Source organism: Chaetura pelagica, unplaced genomic scaffold, assembly GCF_000747805.2.
Source record: "Chaetura pelagica isolate M959 unplaced genomic scaffold, ChaPel_1.0 scaffold107, whole genome shotgun sequence".
Classification (NCBI taxonomy): Eukaryota; Metazoa; Chordata; class Aves; order Apodiformes; family Apodidae; genus Chaetura; species Chaetura pelagica.
In genome coordinates this window covers 1,568,541-1,577,120 of record NW_009953979.1, presented here as the reverse complement: position 1 = coordinate 1,577,120, position 8,580 = coordinate 1,568,541, and positions in this window count along the sequence as shown.

Here is an 8,580-nt window from a genome sequence, read left to right as displayed (position 1 = left end):
TGCCTCAGGAGGTTGTTCTTCACCCCAACCAGCTACTGGAGGGGAGAGGAGAGGAGACAAGACTTGTCCCGGAAAGAAAGCTCAAGGTGACAAACATAAACTAAAAACCAAAGCCTGCTGACTGCAAAGGAGTTGCTTGTGCCAGAGCCCACAGCAGCAAGTGGGGCATCTCCTCTGGGCTGAGTGGTTCTCCTGAGATCTGCCTGTTGGCCCAGGAGAGGTGGGCTCTGGTAGAGGACTGAAGTGTAGGTGAACTAAAAACATCTATCATTTCTGTGTTCCTGTCAGGGGCCTTTTAATGTTTCACCATTGAAATTGTGTGGGATGTTCTGCCACATTAATTTGTTCTTTCTCTGTGCCTGTTTATTTTTTCTGTCCATCCCAAGTGATGCTGTTTGACCCTTTTACCATAGGAGACCATGAGGATTGGAAGCCATTACCTTGCAGGTGGTAGGAACTGAGAGTAAAACTTAAACTGAATCTCTACAAGGATGCACGACCATGGAGTAACTGAGGTTAAAAGGGACCTAATGAGGTCTCCAGTCCAACCCCACTCAAAGGAGGTCCAATTACATCAGTATGTACTGGGTGAAGATACTCAGTGGATGTGGATGGAGAGTCCACAGTGTCATAACCATCCTCATGGGCTCTGGCTTTTTAGTGTGTGTTTCCAGTACCTGCTCCCCGCAGCCTTCTGTAGGGTTGTTCAGGCACCATCTGGCTATGGAGGATCCCTCCTGGCTATTCCCAACTCTCCCCCCCCTCTGTCCCCATCCCACTGCAGCAAAGGGCTTTGGAGAAAGTTTGGTCCCTGTCTCTCCCACCATGGATGTGGGGACTGACTTCCTCGTAAGCTCCTCAGGATCTTCCTCCTGGTCCTCCTTGGAGATGGATGTGATGGTTGCCTTTTCCAGGCATGGGGAATTCTATCAGGAATGATGGAATTAAAGCTTCTTTTTGCAAATGGAGTGAGATGGGCAGTGAGGGTGAGCTGTGACCCTGGGCAAAGAGCTCAGCATCTTCTTCCCCTTTCCCCACTCCTGTGGGGGTAACACAGGGCAGGTGGGTGTCCTTTGGTATCAGTGATTTGGGGTTTGCAAGAACACAGTGTGCCTGGTGCTGCAGCTTGTCTTCTCAAAATCAGAAGGGAGTGGTTGGAGCTCTGACCTCCCCTGCTGCTTTTTCATAGCATTTCAATCAAAAACGGGTTTGAAATCCAGTGTAGCAGCTCACAGAGATGTTGACATTTCACGTGTGACTCTAACAAATTACTTGTGTCAGAAGCTTTCTGGAAACTTCGCCAATAGCGAGTGCTTGGACACACACGATCGACTGGGAGGAGGAGCAGCTCCAGGAGTCACAGAGTGGTTGGGGTTGGAAGTGATCTCTGGAGATCATCTAGTCCAAACCCTCTGCTAGAGCAGGGTCACCTGCAGTGGATTGCACAGGAACACGTCCAGAGGGGTTTTGAATGTCTCCAGAGATGGAGACTCCACAGCCTCTCTGGGCAGCCTGTCCCAGTGCACTGTTACTCTCACAGGAAAGACGTTTTTCCTTTTGTTTAAGGAAAGCTTCAGTGTGATTCCACCACCATGATCTATCCCTGCTCCCGTGGGGGGTCAGTGGCCAGAACCACGCTGGTGCCGGCAGATGCACTTGGAAAAAGCACATCCTTGTGGGAGAGAACCCAAACATCTAAGAATAAAATATTTCTTGTTGAAGGTAGATGCTGGTGTCCTGTGTTTTAAGGGCTGGGGAGTGGAAAAAACACAGAGCAGCTTGTTGGTACCTAAACCCCAAGATTGTTTGAGCCTCCTGCCTGTACAGAGAGTTTGATTGAAAAGCAGGAGACAGAGGCTGTTGCTTCCAGATTTGTTGAACTGGTTGTTTTCATCCAAGACACTGGTAAATGGAACATGTTAAGCTTCTGCCACCATAAAAGCCAGGGAGATGGAAAGGGATGCTTTGAGAGGGGATGCAATTGCTGTGCAGAACTCTTACAATTTTCTGCAGAATTTGTTGTTCTGGTACCACTGACATAATTATGAATCACTCTGACGCGTGCAGCTCTGACAGGGTTTTCTTCAGGTACTGGCCAGAGAAGCTCACGCTTCCGCGCGTCTGAAAGCGCGGCCCTCGGGCAAAGCTGGGGAAGATCAGATAGGTTTGTTGTTTTTTTTAAAAGGCCAATGTGCTTCGAGTTTACAAGCAGCTTTATAAAGAAATAAAGCAATTTGCGGGGGGTGGGGGGGGATATATTTTTAGCTTCCCAGTTGTGTGTTCTTTCTGGGGTGATTTCATGCTGCACTGACTTGGCTCCTGCAAAACTCTCCAGGCTTGTCTGCACAGGCTCGGGTTTGTTTTGAAGTGTGATGGATTGATTTGTCCGTTTGATATAAATGCAGACAAATGAATAGTTGGTTTGTGCTTCTCACCGAGCCTTTGCTTCTGCCAGGAACAGGGAGTTCCTCCAATATGTCTTCCTGGTGTTACATCCTGTCTGCTGCACTGCAGGGGCTTGGGATGGGGTCAGAGGGTCTCAAGAGGTGGCTCTGCAACTGGGACCCCTGTCAGGACACGAGGGAGCCTTGCTGGGGTAGCCTGTGGTGGCCCAGGAGATGCAGAGGTTTGGGTAGAGGTTCTGTGATGGCAGCCTGAGGTGCCTTGTCACCTGTGTATCTGAGTTTAAAACTACAGTGGTGTGTGTCAGTTGCCTACAGAGCTGGGGAAGGGACATGTTAGCAGGGGAGGTTTAGATTTGACTTTATTAACAATTTCTCTATGGAAAGGGTTGTCAGGCCCTAGCCCAGGCTGTCCAGGGCAGTGGTGGGGTCCCCATCCCTGAAGGGCTTTCAAAGCCCTGCAGATGTGGTGGCCTTGGCACTGCTGGGTTAACAGTTGGACTTGAGGATCTTACAATTTTTTTCCAACCAAAATGATTCTGTGATTCTCTGTGTGTGTGCAAATTTTCCATGGGTTTTAGTGTAGCTTGTGGGGTCTGTGGTTGCCTTGACCTAAGTCTAGGCAGGATCCTTTCCTGCAGACCACTCAGCTGCCTGTGGTGTGGTTACCAGCTGGGAAAAGCAAACCCACATTTTACTCTAATGCTATTTGAAGAGTTTCAGGCTTTCTTGTACACTGGGTACAGAGAGTAACACAGCCACCCAGTCTGGTAAGATCTCAGACACCTTTAGCTGCACAAAAGGGGAGGCACAAAGGGAACATGAGAGCCCCACTGGGAGCAAAGGGGCTGTGCGCTTCCTTCCCATAATAATGCCTGAAGCTTTCTGGCCACCTCTTGAGCTAAACTTTATTAATACAGGGTGACAGCCTGGGACCAGGTATCAAAATAACAAACTGGAAGCCCAGAGGGATGCTGAGGTGGGTAGAGGTACACGGTGCATTTCATGGAATCATTTAGGTTTGCAAAGACCTTTAGATCATCAACTCCAAACTTTAACCCTACTCTACCATGTTCACCCTTAAACCGTATCCCCAGCCACCACATCCAGACAACTTTTAAACACTTCCAGGGGTGGTGACTCAGCCCATGTTCCAATGCCTGACAACCCTTTCAGAAGAACAATTTTTTTTGTGATGTCCAGCCTAAACCTCCCAAGGTGCAGCTTGAGGCCATTACCTCTTGTCCTATCACTATTTACTTGTGAGGAGAGCCCAGCACATACCTCTCTACAATGTCCTTTCAGGTAGCTATAGAGAATGATGAGGTCTCCCCTCATTCTTCTTTTCTTCAGACTGAACAGCCCCAGTTCCCTTAGCTGCTCTTTGTAAGACTTGGTCTACAGGCCTTTCACCAGCCTAGTTGCTCTTCTTGGCACCTGTTCCAACACCTCAATGTGCTTCTTGCACTGAGGTGCCCAAAACTGGACACAGTACTCGAGGTGTGGCCTCACCATTGCTGAGTACAGAGGGATGATCACTTCCCTGGTCCTGCTTCCCATGCTATTCCTAATACAGGCCAGGATGCCATTGGGAGAGAGCAGCTGTGAAATGCTGCAGCCCATGAAATGTGTCTTGTGCAGCCATGAATTGTTTTGAATTTTGAGGGCTACTAAATGCAAAAAGTGTTACCTTCAGTGGCCAAGCCCTGCATCTTTGATGTGGGACTTGGTGGAAAAGCATATTGAAGCCTCCTGCATGGAAAAGAAAAAAACCCCACAAACCAAAAGCAACCCAAAAATAAACCCAGACACCCCACACTAAGGCGATTTGTATTGACAAGCTGCAGCTTCTCTTTCTCCCTTCATGATGGGAATGAGGCTGATTAAGCAGACGAGGGCTTATGCAATTGTTCAAAAGTTGAATAAAGTCAAGAAAAAACCCACAGTTTTCCTGTAAAAGCCAAAAGCCCAAGGGCTGCGGCTGATCCCATTCCTGTGGAAATGAAACCTGGGGCTGGGAAGGTCCCGAATTTCCTTGTTCCAGCTTGTAATGGTGCCAAGGAGTGATTCAGGCCACCACTGTGGGGTGACAGCTTGTGCTGTATCCTCAGTCACTGCAGGGTTTCAGATGATGCTTTTGAGCACGAGCAGGCAGTGCTCCCCTGCCTGCATCCAGCTCCTTCCAGCCCTTGAGGGGCAGGGGGGGGAAAAAGCAAGACATGAAGAAAGCAAGTCATGAGCAACCAGTGGTGACCAGCTTAAAATCCTTTGAAGACAAAGACTGAAAAAAAACCAAACAAAAAACAACAAAACAACCCACAAAAAAACATGAGTCATGCTCATTTCTACATTAATTTCAGCCTGTCATCTTTCTCCTGCTTGGACTTTTTGGGATTGCTGATGCTCTCCTGCCTGCAGTCAGATGCAGGGACAATGGGGTGTGTGGGTGAGCTCAGGTGCAGCTGGAGCAGAAATAATCTGCTTAGGGCAGGAGCACCAGGGCACAGGCTGTGCGTTCATTGGTGTTAGTCTTGCTCCTTCGGATGAGACAAGAAGCTCTGCCAGCTTCAATATTTCTTGTGCTTCTATGTATGTGCCTTTTCCTTGGTGCTTTGAAATTATCTTCTGCCCTTGCCCTGGTAGTGCTGTGGGGATGAGTAAAAGACCTGCTAAGAGCACCAGTCTGGCTGTAACTACAAGGGCTGTGGAGCAGGTTTTTGCTTCCCCAGGGCCACGGTAAGAAATTCTTTGCCCAGGAGAGCTGCTTTGCAACACTTCAGGCTTGGGGAAGAGCAGCTGGAAAGTGCCCAGTGAAAAAGGACCTGGGGATGTTGGGCAACAGCAACTGAATATGAGCCAGTGTGTGCCCAGGTGGCCAAGAAGGCCACCAGCATCCTGGCTTTTGTCAGCACTAGTGTGGCCAGCCGGACCAGGGCAGGCATCGTACCCCTGTGCTCAGCACTGGTGAGGCTGCCACACCTTGCATCCTGGGGGCCGTTTTGGGCCCCTCATGACCAGAAGGACATTGAGGGGCTGGAGTGTGTCCAGAGAAGGGCAGTGGAGCTGGGGAAGGGTCTGGAGCACAAGTGTGATGAGGAGCAGCTGAGGGAACTGGGGGTGTTCAGCCTGGAGAAAAGGAGGCTGAGGGGAGACCTTCTTGATCTCTACAACCCCCTGAAACGAGGAGGCTGGAGCCAGGGGGGTCGATCTCTTCTCTCAAGAAACAAGAGATGGAACAAGAAGAAATGTCCTCAAGTTGTGCCAGGGGAATTTTAGATTGGATTTTAGGAACAATTTCTTCCTGGCAAGGGCAGAGTACTGTGCAGACCAGCTCCAGACAGTAACTCCTACAAGGTGGAAGAGTTGGCTTCAGGAGAGGGTTATCTGCCTGCAGCCTAACAGCATCAGGAACCTGGCAATTTAAGAGCAGCTGGGAGATACCTCCAAGAACTGGAGGTGTTCAAGCTCACTATGGCCAAGGTGAAGTGTCGTGGTAACTGGAACTGAGCCACAAAATGAGAGGCCACCAACACTGAGATAAACACAGGTTAGGGTGTGAGCAGCACAGCTTCCCAGCTGCTGTTAACATCAAGGACAATTTGTACATCCAATAGATCCTTCCACACTGGAAAGAGATTTATTTAGCAGAATAATGTTGCTCAGTTTGGGGAAAATAAACTATTCTAGTTTGGCACATCTTGCCTCCAGCTAGTGACCCAAGGCCACAATAAGCTCTGTCCCCTCCCGAGACCCCTATTCCTTATAAAAAAAGTGAAGTGGGGTAAAAAAACAAAACCAAAACAAACAAAACAATATAAATAGGGGAAAAAAAAAAAAAAAAACCAAAAAAAACAAAACAAAAAAAAAAGGGGAAAAAAAAAAAAAAAAACCAAAAAAAACAAAACAAAAAAAAAAGGGGAAAAAAAAAAAAAAAAACCAAAAAAAACAAAACAAAAAAAAAAGGGGAAAAAAAAAAAAAAAAACCAAAAAAAACAAAACAAAAAAAAAAGGGGAAAAAAAAAAAAAAAAGAACCAGAAATACCCTGTGACACTGGGCAGTCTCTCAGGTATTACCAGGGGAGCAGGGGTCTGACCTGCACTCGAGGATCAATCTCCCTCTGCCAGCTGGGATTGTGTTTTTCTCCTCCTCAGATGCTCCCCGTGGCAGCAGCAGGGGCTGCCTCCTGCCTTGGGTGCAATGAGCCATCACACCAGGGGCTGGGGAAGCTGTGGTGAATCTGTAAGAAAAGGAGAAAATTAAATCAAGAGAAGCAGGAGCCAGAAAGGAACCCGATTTAAATAAAATAAATCCTGCAGCAGTCACGATCCAGCCGTGCTGGTGGGCTCTGCTCAGGGAGGTCAGGAAGGAGGCTGAGGGTTCGGGGAAACGGCACCACTCAGACCTGGGGGAAACGGCAGCACAGACTCTTCAGGCTCAGCTCGAGCTCTTTTTCCACATGGGAAAGAAGTGGTTTGGCATTGATTTATCGACGTTGCTGCCTCCTTCCCCTTTTGTTCCTGCCCTGCGGGTGGCTCTGTGGCCTCCTGTGCCACAAGTCCCCTTCTGAAGGCCACCAGCCCCTGCACTGATTCACAGAGGCACTTGGATGGCTTTAAACTCTTGCAGCAACACACTTGGCTTTGCGGGGTTTTTTGTCCCCCTCCTTTCTTTCAGTTTGTTTATAATAGGGGAGGAGAAGCCAAATGTGGTGTGTTTAGCCTCAATTTTCCATGTGAGCAAAAGGCTGAGACTCCTCAGTCACCAACTGCCAGCTCAAGAAATTCAGCACTCACCTTCAGCAGAAGTTGGTGCTGGTTTAAGGCAAAAGGTTAAAAAAAAGTAAAAATCTTAAGTCAATGTGTACAAATTCTTCTGTAGATGCTTGTTTTCATAGATGCTTCCTCCCAGAACCTGTATGTATCTAGTTTTTGTCCAGCTGATAATCACAATGAAAATTAAATGTTTTGTTCTGGCCATGTCTGCCAGCAATTGTCCCAAGTACCCACTGAAGATGATGGCAGGGGGTTGGGACTAGATGATCTTTAAAGTTCCCCTCCCCTCAAACCATTCTATGCCTCCAGGGTCATGATCCCAGCACAGGGTAGGTGGGTGGGTCACTCGCTATGGGGCTGGGACCCACATCAGGGTCAGCACAGCTCTCAAGCCACATCTACAAAGCCACTTAAAAAAACCAACACACACACACAAACGCTTGAAAACTCCAGCCCCAAACTTTCTGGGGACATTTCAAGAGGGGAAATGGTCATGACTTCTGGGTTTTATGCCCCAGTGTGTACATCAGCACGTGGTGGGGTGGTGGCTTCCAACTTCCCTCTTGCCTGTTTTTCAGGGAAAACCAGCTGCTTTGCACTCCAGAACATTCTGCAAGCCCTTCAAATAGGGAGCAAGCACAAGGCTGTGCTGAGCAGGAGCTCCATGAGGAAGTGTGAATAATGCCAGTAAACTGCAGTGTTTCCATTTAAACACAATTTAATCTAAATTCTCTGATCCTGCAGCTCTTTGAGAAGAAAGGCAAACTCAGTCAGCTTAAACCACTGCTTCCAACTTCAAAAAGCAGAATCAATTAAGAGCATGTGAAGAATCTTTAAAGAACAACAGGGCCTGGCAGACAGAACAGCACAAGCTCGTTACCTTTTCAAGCCTCTCTCTCCATCATGTTCCTGCCCAACCTCAGCACATCAGGGTCTTCACACTTGGCCTGCAAGAGAACCTGGCTCCTGCTCTGCAAACAGAATGCAAACAGTTAGAGTTTTATGGCAGCAGGTGTGTAATTGAACAAAGGAGCAATGTGGCCAATGTTTAGGGTGAGAGAGGAGGGAACATCCAATGGGAAGCAAGTGCTCTAGTGCTGAAGGTTTCAATTAGGGAACAGTCTTGTGTCCATCTCCATTAATTATGCCACAGGTTTCCCTGCTTTGCTTATTTTGCAAATAATTTTTTTCTAGTTTCAGTCAGTCCATGCATGATGCCAGTTCCTTCTGCACCCACACAAGTCAATAACCTTCCTTCCTACCTCTCCAGCTGTGAAGAAATTAAATTCTTCCTCTGAGACCTTCTCAAAGGGACCGGTTCTTGCCACTGAATGGGGATCACAGGAGCACGAGGCCAAGGCCTGCAGCTTTCACTGAGGCTCCTCCTCCTTCCCCAGCCTCTGGA